We start from the raw sequence: 16,360 nt of genomic DNA, 5'->3' as shown, positions 1-16,360 counted from the left end.
CATCTGTGTCCTGATTGACTTTTATGTCTAACTTTCTTGCAGAATTCTCAAATTCACATTGAGCTTAACTGAATGGCGGAAGCAGTGATTGTTCAATTTACATTAATTTGCTCTTAGTTTGGATATCCTCATATGCACACCCTGAGACAAGGATTTGTGTGCCAATAATTCATTTGAGAAGTGCAGGAATTACTGATAAAGAGTAGGGAAGTGAGATAAGGGAAGGAAAACAGCCAATAAAGTTTATCATAGAACCAAATAATACTGTGGACAACTAGAGTTTAGGGTGTTAGAGTGAGGGAGCTGAGCTACACTAACTCCCACTGGCAGTGCCTAAGGGCTGCACCCAGAGGTGTTAATTCCCCTGAACTTCTGGCCAGCTTTAGATGTAGAGCAGTTTTCGCCTTGTGGAGAAAAACTCTCAGGCACAGAAACACAGTCACTAGCAGTTGGAAGTTAGTTGGAAAGCACTGTATGAGGCCCTTGTCAAATGCTCAGAAAGCCCAAGTCAAGGATCCTATTGTCTTTGTGGCATGGTGTGCAATAAGCAGGGAATGATGGCTTATGGTCCTTCCTTTACTATCAATCTGTTCCTTAATCTTTAGCTACACTAACACTGCCTGAAGGCCAACACTGCATCAATCACTGAAAAAGTTCTACTTTATTTAATCTTCACAGCACTAAGATGTAGCTACTGTTAGTCATTTTACAAAAGAAACTGATGCTTAGAGAATTTAATTCATAGAATTTAAAAGAGAGAATTTGGGTGGTAGAGTTAAGGAGATCCAGAAGAAGCATTTGAATCTCGGTAATTTTCAAAGAAAATTCAAATACTTAACAAAAAGATTTTGGAAAAATCAATCTGGCTTTTCCAGCTTTAGTATTATCATCTATTTATATTTAATTTTAGAGCCAAAATGTTGATTGAAATGGACATATTATATCATTTATGTGCCTAATTTTAATAAGAAACTTTACATTTAATCCAAGTTTGTGAAATCTAAATAAGAGCTTTAGTTACCTGTAAATTACTATGAGAATGATTAGCATTACTTTATTACTTTAAAAATCAATGATAAAAGCATCACAGTGCCAAACTAGTAAGCAAAAATACTAAATTTTATCATAAAATTCTAGAAACATGTTCTAAATGCCTAAATATATGTTATTATTAGGGATATGGGGATATATGTATACGTATAGCTGATTCACTTTGTTATACAGCAGAAACTAACACAACATTGTAAAGCAATTATATTCCAATAAAGATGTTACAAAATAATAATAAAATAAAATTAAAAAATAACAGAATGAAGATTGAAAAAAAATTAATGAATTTTTAACTCTAAAAAATTATAACTGGATTTGTACTTAATATTTTTAAAGAAAATATTAAACATAAATAAATATATGCCTTTGTGGAGTTTATGTATGAAAATTGTCCAAAAATTTGAAGTAGGTTTTTTTGTTTGTTTGTTTTACTTTTAATAAAAATCTTGATCACTGTATATTTGAGTGTTACTGTTCATTCCTCCAAATTTTACAATTTGCTCCCAACCTTTCTAGAAGCAGGTGGAATACAAAACATTAAAATAAGAACAATGTCTACAGTGCAAGCACAGCTAGTATTCCTCTATTTTACCCCCATAAACAATCGTTAAACCAACCCAGCAGATCAATCCTTCTACAAAAATAGAAGGAATTCTTCCAAGTATTTGGATATGGTGTTTTGTCCCATTAAGCAAAATGTTCTATAAACACTATCAAGAGCTGATATGTGTTGGGTCCAATGGGAAATCATCTCGATGATGACAGAACATTAACTATTTTGCTGAAAAGCTCAGTAGAAAATTACTGTCAATTCAGTTTTGATTTAAATAATGTAAAGAAGTGAGTATTGTGGTTCTTGAAGATTCCTGGACAAAAGTTTACATTAAATGGTTTTTTAATTTTTTAAAGAATGATTTAAGATATAATCAGCAATTCTGTTAATTCAGCATTTACTCATAGGTATATATGTATACAATTTCTATTGAGTAACTCTTTCCTCACCAACCTCAATGGAGATCTTAGCCCTGATTTCTCTCTAAAAAAAAAAAGAAAAGAAAAGAAATAAAAGAAGAGAAAAAGAAAACCATGACTTGCCTGATTGATCAAAGAACACCAAAAGAGACTGTTGAAGCAAAAGCTGTAGATGTTTAGAAACATCTAGAAAAGGTTAACATGTATTGTCTTTCAACAGAAGAAAAACATAATTATTCATGTTAGTATTCCAAGCCTGGAAATTTTCCATCAGAGTTCTGGAATGTTTAACAATATATCTTGGAAATAATAAATTTTTTAAAAAGAAGGAAAGAAAAAAAGGGGGCGGGGTTTAACCATATATTTGCTACTAAATTGTATTCTAAAGACTTTCCCATTTTATAGCCATATAAGCTCTGGCACATTCTAAAATATACATAAAATTTCTTCTATCTCATTTGTATTCTGCATTTGTAAATTCTGCCTCAAGTAAAATAAGCAATTGGGTACAACATTTGCAAATTTTTATAAATACTGTTCTAATTACACTATACTCCTGAATCCTTCTGTTTGGATTCAAGGCAGTGATGTCAAACATTACAAGAGTGTTTATTTCTTCGGAGTGGATGGGACACTTATATGACACATCTGTCTATTTTAGAAGACTACCCTATATAACACAAACACACACACAGGATTATATAGGTAATTTCGTTTTTACAATTGATTAACATAAATGATTACTGGTTTCAGTAAATCTAACACTTTACAGAATTTCAGCTTAAATGAAAAATAATATTTTACAATTCCAAATGGCTTCTGAATTCCCAACCACAATAACAAACCGAAAGAAATGTTAGCAAATAATTCAACCTCTTAAGAGACGACAATTCTTAGATCATGAATTGGTATTAATCAGTTTTAGTTCTAGCCTTTATTTTACTCACTAATTTGTTCATTTATTCAACAAATCTTTAAGTCTCTTCTGTTGGCAGCCCTTGGACTGGGCACTAATAACACAATATACAATAGTAAATAAGTACCTCCCCTTAAGCAATCACCAACAGGTGAATTGATTCTCATTTCCTTTAAAGGGGGTACCCTAATTTGAAATACAAAACACAATGTATAGCACAGAGTTTTGTAAATAAATCCTCTTCTAACTTTCATGGGCTTTTTCTATTAGAAATTAAAGTTTATGCCAATTTATAGAACTTTGACTTTCTTCCACTTCAGCAGTCCTCACCCATGTTACACACCCAGAATAGTCCCGCTTCTGGAATCGCAAACTTAATTATCATTTTGTGAGCCAAATATCTCATTATTTAACTCTCTCATTACCTTACTTTCATTACAAGTGTCTTTCCACATCATCAGCATCCTCCAGTCCCTTAATCTCCCTTTTCTTTCTTTTTTTTCTACACTCTCATTCAACTTTTTTCATTTCCTTTCCAGAACAGCCTATAGACCATGATCCATCATTTCCCATTACTACATGCCACTCCACCCTAAGCCTGAATAAATTCAAAGATTTGTGTTTCAGTTCCTACAGTCAGGCTCCTAGGTACAACAGGACAAAATACACAACCCTAATGACTTGTTTCACAACAAAGTCAGGGTCTCCAAAGTCATCTGGGTCACCAATCAGGGATGACACATTTTTTAACTGTCCCTGGTCAGACACCTCTCTCATGTCCCTCAGGTTAAAATATTTATGAATGTATTTAAGTCTTGAAATGCAAGGTCCTTACCATTTAAAAGAATTTTTTGTTTTAGTCTCTGCAGCATATGTGTCCTTGCTTGTGCAGTCATCCCTCAGTATTCGAAGGGGATTGGTTCCAGGACCCACCAGGGATATCAAAATCTGCAACTGCTCAAACCCTCTGTGTCCACGGATGCAGAACCTACAGATACAGAGGGTCGACTGTACTTTTTCGTCTTTATCTGTATTTCAACCCATCTTCTTTGCTCAAGAATAAATCTTTACCCTCCTCCTCTCAGACTGTACTTCACTAGTTTCATACTCTCCTCTATCCTCTACTTCTCTTTACCTCATGTACAAGTCTCTCCCATCCTACAAAATGTTTCCTTGACTTCTAGCTGCCTCCATTCCTCTTTCTTTCTATAGTCAAGATTCTCAGATCATTCTACTAGTAGCTTTCTCTATTTTTTCCATTCTCAACCCATGACCATCAGCTTCCAATCCATTTCCAACGGCATTTCTCACTAATGACCTCCTAGTTCCCAAATTAAATTGCAATGTTTTTGTCTGTACACAGTTTGACACTTCCATCATATCTGACATTAGTAACCACTGCTTGAAACTCTCTTCATCCTTGATTTTCATGAATCCAACTATTCAATGATTTTTCAGCCTTCCTTTCAGGCCACTCTTCAGCAGTGTTTTTCTAGGTTCCATCTCCTTCACCTACAGCTCAGTAAATGTGTGCTCCCTTTGGCTCAGGCCTTTCTACTCTTCTTATGCTAGATATTCCATGTGGTTGATTTCAATCACATGCAGGGTTTCATCCAATACCTAAATGCTGATGACCCCAAAACTATATAGATCTCCCTCTATTCATCTTACTGGCAATAGTAATAATTTCTGGGGAGTAGGATTAGAAGATATTGGAAGATATAAATAGCACTCATTTTCTATAAGGAACATGTATTCCTTTTATTTAAATTTTGTGAGTACTTTTATATTAAAAAGGATATCTTAATGAAAAGCAGAACTTCTATTGTAAAGAACAAAAATATTTCATTGTGGAATCTCACCATAACATTATGAGTATAATGAGATTCTCAAATAAGTAATTAAACTCCCTTAGAGAAGGTCCAGGATGAACCTACCATATATATGTCAAACTCTGTGAAAATGCCATAGGTTCCGAATGCATTTATTAAATTTCTGAAGAGGTTGCTTCTTTTGACCTGTTGCTCACATACACTAATACTCAAACAATAACCCACACTAATCTATTACAATTTTTTTGGTTCATTTAAAATTGTTAGTTAAAGGTCTCCTGAGAGAGTTTTCTTTCCAGCAATTTCCAAAGAACTTATTCTTAAAATCCAAACAGTGGTTTAGAATTCCAAATCAGTAACAATGTGTGTTTAGACTGAAAAATTAAAATACATTTCAAACTAAATATTTTGAAATCAATTTCTTTCATGTTTACTCATCAATTCTTTGGTTCCGGGCTCTATGTTTTCCCTGAAACAGTTGACAGTTTTGCTTTTGGTATTAAATAACATAGGAGTAGTCTGCCTAAGGGACCATCTGTTGTTCCATGCCCTGTCATGACAGTTCTGAGGCCTTTAGAATTGCATCCTGTGGTTTCTCATTAAGGGTAGAAGAAGGGCATTCTCTATCGGAGCCTAAGCCTCAGAAATGTTGTCCATTCCAAATGAATTAACATACAGCTGTGACATGTGTCAAGTAAGACAGGATGTTTTTGTTTCATTATATGTAGATAAACTTGAGGTTTTAACAGATGGGAATGTAAGTTTGTTTGTTTGTTTTTCTTTCATTAGGCTGTGCTTTATAATGTGGATACATTAAATGCCTCAAGGGGTTTTCTCTACTTTATGTTACTACTGATATTCCTGATCAAACTATAAGTAAAAACAAACTCTTACTTATTATATGTTAACTAGTTTCAAGCAAATCAGCAATATTTATATCCTTTGAAAGTTACAAGAGAAAAAGGGTGTCTTCTACTTCAACTTCAAAAATCCTTTAACAGTTTCAAAAAGCTCAAGAGAATATAATAAGTACATACAATGAGGGTGTTACAAATAGGCATAAACAAATTCATACTGATTCAGTAAGGGAAGGTTAAGGAAACCTTTCCAGCAGTCAGAAATTTTGTACTTAATTGCAAAATAACTTTGTGACACATATGGCAAAAAGGAATGTGCTGAAAGTTATTCCTGGGTCTGCCCCAGAATTCCTTCTCCTTTCAGAAAAATCATATAAAGTTGGTTTAAATACCAGTGCATATCTCATTTTTATATTTTTACCTATATGTAATTATTTTATTGTTTCAAAATATAAACCAACTAGTAGTATTATATTTATCACTCTTCAATAACCATGGCGTATAAGACACAACTCATGGGCCATGAGCCATGAGGGTATGGAAAGATAACCATGGTCTAAAAGCCTCACAGTGGGTACAGTCAAGAATCAGGGATCACCTTCTGAGATGCAAAAGAAGATCCAATATGAAATAGATTAATATAGTCATCTCCAGAAATAACAAACTTTGATTTTCTGAGAATACTTTTGCAAATGAGACCACTGGGACCCCAGATCTCCAGCAAGAAGTCTGGCCCATCTCCAAGAGTCAGTCACCTTAACAAATATGCCCCTCAACTCCAATATGAGTCAATTCACTAATATAGAAAGAGAATGAAGCAGCTACCAATTTTACCATAACGTGTCTGAGATAATTGCTATCTTGTTAAAATAAAAGAACTGTAGAATCTAGAAAAAAAAAAACAACATGAGCAAAGAAGAAAAGTTTGTGTCTATCATGGTCCGTATAATGCTAGGGATTTTGCTTCTGGAAGAAAAACTGTTCAGCCACTAGATAGCTATATTCGATACCAGAGTAAATCATTTCTTCAAGCTTTCCCATAGGCTGAATGAAATATTCCCCCAAGCCATCACAAATCCTTTGCTCCTGTTTTTTAGAGCATCCTTCTGGTTACTAGTTTCATTTTCCAAATTTCCTTTGCATCTAGAAGGTGACGCCCCAGATATCAGACAAAGTATATCTCCATACAAATTAATAAGCTAGCCCTATAACTTATCAAACCTTCTCTGGTGAGTTTGGGTACTATGAGTTGACTGATTCAACCAGGCCCATGGAAAAACAAACAATAGCAATATTTTCTGAAATTGAAATCTCACATCATGAAAGGTAGACCAAAAGGCTCTGCCTCCACTCCAGGAGCTGTATGTATATATCCTCTCTTAATGCCATTGTGCACCCAAAAGTCATCAAGACAAAGGTCAGCTCCCAGGGAGCTTAAAGCCTAGCAAAAGAGTTAAATGTGTATAATCATTTGTATTGTAACAGACTGATTAGCATATCACAGATATCCAAGCATCATGAATACACCAATGAGGAGAAGATACATTTTACTGAAAGAATAAGAGAAGCTTAATAGATGAAATCAGCCAATCAGCCAAAAAATAGTTTTCAGGTACTATGGCATTGAGCAGGGATTTGAATTTTGACAAAGTGGAAAAAGGAATTGCCAAGCTAAAATTAAAAAAATACCATGAGTGAAGTGTTGTTCATGCTTAAGTAATTCAGAGATTCTAATTTGAGTGATTTTACAATATATAATAGAACAAGAGGCTATACAGGTAAGCTGGATCTGGATCCTAATCCAGACCTGGTTTTCTTTGTACCAAGCTAAGGAGTGTTTATTTTATAAGAACCCGGAAGAGGAATGTTTTTGAGCAGAGATACTCTTGAGTATACTGCTGTTTCTTATGTATGCTGAGATCACTCTGGCAGTCAGTAAGAAGGACAGATTTCCTATGGAAGAGACAAGGGGCAGTGGATTCAGTGGGGAAGCTATTGTGATTGTTGAAATGAGAGTTAATAAGGAGCTGAACTAGCAGAGCAGTAATAATATAAAAAAGGCAAGAGACAGCATTATTAAATTTAGTTAACAATTCAATTATTTATTGATGTGCCTTGTGTACCCAAATCTTGATATGAAATCACAACACTGAAGCCTTCAGTTACAAGGAACTAGAAGATAATATCAACCTAAAATAAAGTAATTTGATAATGTATATGTTTATAATCTATTGTGAACCTCAGAAGTAAAAGAAAAACCTGCCATTTTGGGCATGTAACAGGTCAGTAATATTACCTGTTTTATAAAGATGTAACTTTAATCAAGTCAATCTGATTCCCTCTCTCAATTGAGAAAGTTACTGACAGAATCAAAATTCCTAGTCATCTGGAACTGAGGGATAGGAAGAGCTAAATGTGATCAATATAAAGATGGTGTTGCTGGTCACACTATTTCACCATCATCCTAAGTAGCCTTCCTAGGATTGTTGAAGAATCTTTGCCAAAGGAGTGAAATAAGAACATATGCACCAAGTCTTCTTTGGAAGATCCATTCATTCACTTATTTATTCACTTTTTCGGCCAATACTTGGTGAGCACTCACTGTGTGCCAGTAGGATAGTAGGCTTTGGGTAAATAGAGATGACAGAAGACAAAGTTGCTGCCTTCAAGGATCTCATAATCTAGTAAGGGCAGTGGCCAAGAAAGCCTAAAGCAATGCGTGATGTGTTACAACAGAATATAGGGCACATTGAGGCAGTAGACCTAGATATCAAAAAAGAGAGGACGGGATGGGATGGTCACAAAAATTTGCCCAGAAAAAGAAATATCTAAGTACTAATTAATGAGAAGTGATAAAGAATAGGAAAATATACTTTTATTTAAATATCAGGACTTTATACTTCTTATGCTGATACTTTGACCTAATTTCTCTAAAAGTTGAATACAGGTACAAAACTAAACATATTTTAATTTTTCTTTCAGTGTTATAGTAAGAAATTTGTCTAGTTTTTATATCTAGATTTCTAAATTTATTGTTAATTAAAATTTGGTAACACTAATCACCGTTATAACATTGCATTCTTAAGAGATAAAGATGAAATCATCATCCTTTTCTATAGTGAATTGGTAAGTTTAAAAATTTGCTTAAAACCAGTGAAAGAAAAGTCTACCATACAGAGAGCCACATACTCCCTTGCCTTCTCCTCTTGGTTCCTAAAATTCTCATGTGTTATTGCTTTCTAGATGGTTACTTTGGAGAAAAGATGTATTTAATTGAGACTGTTGGTATGGAAATTTTCCATAATCAAAATTCTAGTGTTGAAATATTTCTAGAGACCACATAGCCCAACCTCCCTTTTTTTTTTTTTTTGCCGCTGAAGGTAAATTGAGGCTCAGAGCATTCAAATGGCATACAAGTTTATGCAATCAGCTTTTTCAAGAACTAGGAATAATTCCCAGGTCTCCTCAAAATACAATGTTCTTTCCACTCTTGTAATTTGTTGATGAGTTCACTGTTATTTTATGGTACAACCCAAATGCTTGACCAAAACTTAGCATACCTCAGCTATTGCCTGTTCCTCCTTCTGTATATCTCATCTGGAAAGAAACTACCATCTACCTTGCCAAATAGTTTTAAGTCATTCCTGGATCCTTTATCTCATAAATCTAATTGGTCATCATGTCCTGTTGGTTCTACTTCCAAATAAGTTTCAAATCTTTCCCTTCCTCATTATCCTTCCTGCTGTTGATCTAATTTGGGGGATTACCATACCCAATTTTGACTACTATAATAATTTCCTACCTTAAATCTCTCCTCAAATCTAACCCCCCCCCACTTGCTCCAGAATGACCTTTTAAGACTACAATTCTGATCATCATCTGCCAGTTTAAAGTCTCCAATGGCTGACCAATCCACTAAAGACAAGAGTTCAAGAGTACCAGAATCTACATAATCTGACCCCTGATCATATCTCCCACCATAACCCCACTGGCACGGTGCAAGCAGTTTCCTGAACATGACACGCTGTTTCCTGCCTCTATGCATGTTGTCTTCTCTCCTTAAAATAGCCTCCTCCTCCTTATCATGTAGCTAACTTATTCTCACCTTTCAAGATACCCTCAACTGCAACTTTCCCTGGAGAGTCTTTACTGGCAATCCTCCAAAACCTGGAGGCATTAGGTACCTCACTTTTAAGATCCCAAAGCACTTTGGGCACAAATCAATCATAGCACTTATCCAACTGCAATATAACTGTAAATTTACATGTCTGTCTCTTCCACTAACCTTGAACTTCTTAAAGGTAGGGACACACTTTCATTCCTGCCCACTAGAACCTAGCGCAATAATTAAAACATAATATGTACATGATAATTACTTTTGAATAAATGAAGGAATGATTAAAAATGAATAATAATGCAAATAAAATGGAAGCCCATGTATAAAAATATAACTATTATATGGACAGGCACCAGAGAAATGATTTGTTACACAAGCCCAATAAATAAAAGAAACATGTAAGGTTTTGAATCAACATTTTACCCACAGTAAAATAGAAATATATTTATGAATGAGAATTTTTTTGTAGGAATATATTTTATAATAGAACTTCACCTGAATTTTAACTGCTTTGATCTTTAAACTAAGGTCTTTTGAGGGTGTGGAATCCTCAAAATAAAATTGTTCAGTATTTAAACTCCTGGCCATGAGATCCCACTTCTACCTTTTTAATCAACTAATGAGATACCCACTAGAGCCAGAAATCTCATGAATAGACAATGTGAAAGCCTATCTTCTGTGATTACTGCTGTAGGCTATTATCAGTGAAAGCACTGTAAAACTTGTATGCAGAGGTATGAACTAATTCTAAACAATATTAAGAGTACAAATGCAATGGACAAGAGCATCAATCAAAAAAAAAAAAGAGAGAGAGAGATGTGTCCCTCACCACCTCAACCTCTGGCTAAATGCCACAGCAAGTCATTCTTTGATCTTTTCTATGACCTTTTCAAGTACTAATTATTTTTTTAATATTCTATGAATATAAATACATGTTTGTCATTATCCTTCCTATGATGCATTATAAGGCATTAGCAAAGCAAAATGAATCTGATTTTGAAGGTTTAATTGCACAGCTTTTGCATACACTTTAATAGGCAATGCAAAACCTTCTCAGCAGGTGTACTATGAGATAAAGTGATTTTTCATGAATAATTCATTATTTTAAAAAAACACTTCTGCTAAGATACAATTTGCAATAATGTTTTTCAGGAGAGATCAGTGAAAATTCAAAGCTGTCACTGCCAATTTGTTTTAGTTCAGATTCAAAAGGTCACCCACTTGACACAATGGAAACTAGAAATGCCCTTTTCTTTTTTCATGTCAACATGTTATTCTCCATATTTTCTATCTAAAATGTTTTTGAAACCTGAAGAGTAAGAAATTTTATGCTACCCAATAAAAATTACTTAGAAAAAATAAAATTTTATAAAAATTCCCAATAAATTAATTCCAGTAGAATTCTCTAAGGTAGAAATAATCTCAGAATGCCCTGCTATATAATATCTGGGAAATTTTATATAAAAATGCCATTTTACTCTACCATGGACCTGGAAGTCAGTGATTCAAACTTTGCCCCTGTATAGACTATCATTAAAAATGTCATGGTTTAGGGGGGTGGGGGAGGGATGGAGTGGGAGTTTGGGGTTAGCAGATGCAAACTCATATATAGAATGGATAAACAACAAGGGCCTACTGAATAGCACAGTGAACTATATTCAATATCCTACGATAAACTATAATGGAAAAGAGTATAAAAAATAATATATATTTTATGTATATATATATATATATATACACACACACAACTGAATTACTTTGCTCATTATTTATAATAGTCAAGATATGGAAGCAACCTAATGTGCATTGATGGATGAATGGATAAAAAACTACATATACATACATATATATATGTGTGTGTATACACACACACACACACACACACAGACACACACACACAATGGAATATTATTCTGCCATGAAAAAGAAGGAAACTGTGCCACTGGGGACCACATGGATGGACTTTGAGAACATTATGCTAAAGGAAATAAGTTGAACAGAGAAATGTAAATACTCTATGATCTCACTTACATGTGGAATCTAAAACAAACAAAAAAGAGCTCATGGATACAGAGAACAGATTGATGGTTGCCAGAAGAGGTATGGTAAGGGGGTTGGCAAAATGGGTGAAGGGTATTAAAAAGTACAAACTTTCTACTAAAAATAAGTAAGTCATGGGGACGTAATGTATAGCATGGTGACTATGGTTAATAGTACTGTATTTTTGTGTATTTGAAAGTTGCTAAGAGAGTAGATCTTAAAAAGTTTTCATCACAAGAAAAAAAATTTGTAACTATGTATGGTGATAGATGTTAACTAGACTTATTGTGGTGATCATGTCACAATACATACAAATATCAAATCATTATGTTGTACTCCTGGAACAAATATAATGTTACATGTCCATTATAGCTGATTTTTTTTTAAAAAGCTAAACATAGTATTATCACATAATCCAGCAATTACACCCCTAAGTATTTATCCAACTGATTTGAAAACACATTCACACAAAAATGTGCACATATTTATATCAGTTTAATTCATAATCACCAAAAACTGTAAGCAACCAAGATGTTTTTCAATAAGTGAAAATAAGTGAATGTATATAAAAAGTCCTGATACATATATACAATGAAATATTATTTAGTGATAAAGAGAGACAAGCTAATAAGCCATGAAAAGTCACAGATGAACCTTAAATGTGTACTGCTGTTTGAAAGAAGTCAGTCCAAAAAGACCACATACATTATGATTCTATTTATATGACAACCTGTAAAAGACAAAACTGCAGAGATGATAATCACATCAGTGGTTTCCAGAGATACAAGTCGGTGAAGAAGGTTAAATAGGTGAAACAATTCTGTATGATATTGTAATGGTGAATAAAAGACACTAAAAATTTGTTAAACCCATTTGAACTATTCAACACAAAGAGTGAACCTTGACAAAAGAACCTAACTATATTACAAATGTGTGAAACAACTTACCGAAGGGGGTTGGGGGGAAGGTGCTGACTTAAGTAATTTTGAAAATGAGTGGAGTCTATAAAATTAGGGGCAAAAGAAATTGTATGTAAGTATTTGTGTTCTAGTTGATAAAGTGATATCCCAAGAGGGATGGGATAACAATACTAATACTGCTATGCATGCATACTGGAGTAGAACAATTAAGTAAATGGATGGTGAATGGAAGAAACCAGGTTTCTCATTGTTAGAGTGGTAGGTTACAAATAAGCAAGAGGAGGGGTCTAGAAGAGCCATGTGGTAGTGGATTACAGTCTGAGACATCAGCATGAACTGGTGTTTAGTTTAATACAAATATAAGTGATTATACAAAAAGATCTCTTATAGATATGTGTACACACACAGCTTAGTATACACACATATATGTCTGTGCTCTATCAGCTGAGAGGGCTTAGAAGCAATGATACCCCAGCTGCAACAGCACACCTAGCCCCAGATATTGGTTTCTAATACCATTCTGCAATAAAAAGAACCAGGACTCCTGGGGGTCATGGCTGGTTCTAGCACTGGGGCAAGAACTAAACAAGATGAGCCTATAGCTTCTTGTAGTACCAGAAAGTATGGAAGTGCTCTCATACACATACACACACAGCTATCTCAAAGGGACACAGGAGTCGACTTGAGCTCCCAATGACCAAAGCTGGAACAATTTGAACCATAAAATAAAGTAGTATTGTATTATAACCAAAGCATAAAATAAATATTCATTATTTCATATCTGATCTAAGTAAATAACTGAATAAATAAAGAAGTGGGAAAGAATAAACATATCTCCCATGCAGAATTCCAAATCATTTATGCAGATACTCCAACCTCCAAGAGGTGAAGCGTAACTCCCCTCTCAAGCGTGGACTGCCCATAGTAACTTCCTACCAAGGAATACAATATGGAAAGAGGAGGAAAGAGTAACTTTACAATGGAGAAGCCCACCAAACACTACCTCAGCCAGATAGCAAGGTCCACATCGACAATGGACACATTGTTATTATGTCATGTAGATAATATGTACCCAAGTATGATTTGATGAAAATGGCACTTTACCTCTGTGATCTTGCTCCCAAAAACACATAACCCAAATCAAATCATAAGAAAAAAATATTACAAATCCCAACTAATGTTCATTTCACAAAATATTTGGCCAGTACTTCTCAAAACAAGATCATTAAAAGTCATTAAAATCTTAGAAACTGTCACAGCCAAGAGCAACCTAAGAAGACTTATGACTAAACATAATGTAGTATTCTGAATGAGATATGAAACAAGAAAGAAAAGGAAACAAACAGAAAAAAAACTCAAAAAGAAATATGAATAAAGTATGCACTTTATTTAATATGTCAATATTCATTCATTAATTATACCAAATGTACCATACTGATGTAAAATATTAATGAGAGAAATTGAGTGGATATGTGGGAACTCTGTAATAACTTCACAAGTTATCTATAAATCTAAAACTGTTCTAAAATAAAAAGCTAATTTAAAAAACAATTAGTTAACTTCAGAGGATAATAAGGAAACAATTCATTACCTTGAAAGTTGGTAAATTAAAAGAAAAAATCATGCATTTATCCTGTCACTCATAAATGAACTATATCCTGAGTAATTGTGGTGGCTTTGCAATGTCAACTTGGCTAGGCTGATTTACATTTCCAGAGTTCCCCTTCTTGTATGTTTCTGATTAAGGCGGTCCACAAGGGACAATTCAAGCCCATGTAGGATGAAGCCTGTTGTGACCCCAAGCACACCTGGCAGGTGAGGCCAGTCTTCCTCAAATGAGGTTGTTTGAGAATGTAGCCCAAAGCAAGTGGTAAACCCCACCTTTCACTAAATATCAGCACAAGACCAATATATAGCAAAACTATTACCATGAGGGAAAGTTGAAAATAATTTTGAATAGAGGGTAAGCAAGACAGAAGTCACAGTCTACTGTAAACTAACCTAGGAAGTGACATTCCATCACTTTTTCCACATACTATTCTTTACAAGAGTCACTGGGTCTAGCCTACACTCAAAAGGAAGGGGTTACAGGAGCACATGAATACCAGGAGACAGGGGAGACATTTTAAAAGTTGCCTAACAGAGTTTGCCCTCTGAGCCCCACTGATTCACTTCCCTCTCACATGCAAAACACATTCATCCTCTCCTAGAGTCCGCAAATTCTCATCCCATCACAGAATCAGCTCAAAGTCCAGAATCTCATCATCTAATTCAGGTCCATGTGTAGACTGGGCTCCTCAGGTACAATAACTATTTTTTTCCTTTCTAATAATTAAAGATGCTTAATTTCCAAACGTAAAACTTGAAATAAAATTAACTTCAAAGTAAATACCTTCTATCTGTCATTAGCAAATCTTGCATCATTCATCATAGATACATATATGCAAATGGAACCTCAAATGATGCTTCTAGACCCTACAGCTTCCCTATCTCTCCAGATACCAGAACCACTTCTCTTAGAGCGTTAGCAAACTCTCCCCCCAGACACAAATCAACCCATCAAATGACCACAGAGCAGAGAAAGAGAGAGAGAGAGATCTCCTCCTTTTGAAAGTCAATTTATAAAATTCCAGAGAAGGCTTCTGACTGGTCCACTCTGAGTTACATGCCTGTTGCTGGGTTGATCCTTGATCAATAGGAAGGGTACTGCCATCGCAAACTCAAGAGAATGGGAGTAGAAGAGGGCCAGGTCCCCTGAAGGGAAGAGGGTGGTTACCAGAGGAGGAAGGAAAGAAATACGGGACAAACAGAAAAAAGTTTCATTATAATGTTTATTTTAAATCTAAATCAATTACTATGTGAGTTATCTAGCCACACCTAAAAGGTACAGAGAAACAAACATTTGGATTCAGGTCACTTTACCTGAGCCAAGATTTCCTGTTCTTGAATATCAATAATCTTTATAGTCATTCATATTCATTATATATTTAAAATTTCAGTTCATTTGCATTTAATGTTTCCCACCTTGATTAGAAGAAGAATATATGTATTTGTTTTTTATCCAAGCAAAGATTTGCACTATATTAGTCTGTGTACATTGGTGTTGTACATTAATGTTAAAATAGGTTTTAGGTATGACTCAAATGTAAAAGTTCTCCAATATAACTCACCAAGTAAAAACATGGTATGTGCAACACAGCATCTTTTAAAAAGTAATCTCTCTCTTATAAGAAGGTGATACTACTGACATGCTGTTGATATGTTATTTGTTTTGAATTTTATTTTCAACTTCTTTATTTTAAAATAAAACACATATATGAAAAAAAACAGAGAATAAATAAATAACTTAATGAGTTATTTTAAGGTGAACTCACTTATAACTACTATCCAGATCATAAAATAGAATTTTGCAAGACATCCATAAGCCCTTCCATGTAACCCAACACAATAACAAGTCCCCCACTCCCCCAGATATAACTACTATCCTGATGATTATAACAACCACTGCCTTCTGTTTCATTATAGTTTTATCACCTAAGTACTGTTTAATTAAACAAGGAGACCATTACATTGAAGTGACTCTAATGCCATGGCCTACATAAGTAGCCTGTAAGTGGCCCAAGTTTACAAAATTGAAACCTAGGGACAACCAGTCA

This window comes from Balaenoptera acutorostrata, chromosome 2 (genome assembly GCF_949987535.1).
Source record: "Balaenoptera acutorostrata chromosome 2, mBalAcu1.1, whole genome shotgun sequence".
In the NCBI taxonomy this organism is placed as follows: domain Eukaryota; kingdom Metazoa; phylum Chordata; class Mammalia; order Artiodactyla; family Balaenopteridae; genus Balaenoptera; species Balaenoptera acutorostrata.
This window is presented reverse-complemented; position numbering follows the sequence as displayed.